Raw genomic sequence first — 709 nt, 5'->3', positions numbered from 1 at the left:
CTAGATTCGTTCCATTCTTTGCCGCCACGGACTATCGACAACTTTGCCACTTTAAGACATTTGTTTAGTCAGCAGTACGCGTCGAATCGGTCTCGAGGTTTGACGTATACGGCCCTGGTCAGAATGAAGCAAGGAAGGGAGGAATCGTTGAAGGGATTCATGGATCGTTTCAACCGAACCGCTCGGCAGGTGCGAAACGCGAATCAGCAGTTGATAGTCAGTGCACTCACTACTACTTTAAGACCGGGACCTTTTGTGGATTACCTATATGAAGAGGAGCCTCAATAAATGGATGAGCTGCAAAACAAGTTGGCAGGATTCATCCGAATTGAGGAGGGGAGAGCTGATCGGGGTGATCAGGGCGATGAGGGTGCGCCGGTCGTGAGAAAAGGACAGGATAGAAGAGGGGAAAAAAGACCGAACGAGGGGGAACATAGAGGGAGGGTAAGACGAGGAGTTGAGACTCAAAGGATTCAGCAGTACGTTCACTATACACCGTTGAACGCGCCGAGGGTGAGAGTAATGGAGGAAGCTTTGAGGACTAACCTGTTGTCGATTGCTCGGTCACCAACTCCGCGAGGAGCTGATGAGAGCAAGCATTGCCGATACCATCAAAACATGGGGCATTCTACTGAAGATTGTGTTACGTTAAAAGATAAGTTGGAAAGTCTGGTACAGGCGGGCCATCTGAAAGAGTTTGTGCAGAGGA

This window comes from Vigna radiata, chromosome 7 (genome assembly GCF_000741045.1).
Source record: "Vigna radiata var. radiata cultivar VC1973A chromosome 7, Vradiata_ver6, whole genome shotgun sequence".
In the NCBI taxonomy this organism is placed as follows: Eukaryota; Viridiplantae; Streptophyta; class Magnoliopsida; order Fabales; family Fabaceae; genus Vigna; species Vigna radiata.
This window is presented reverse-complemented; position numbering follows the sequence as displayed.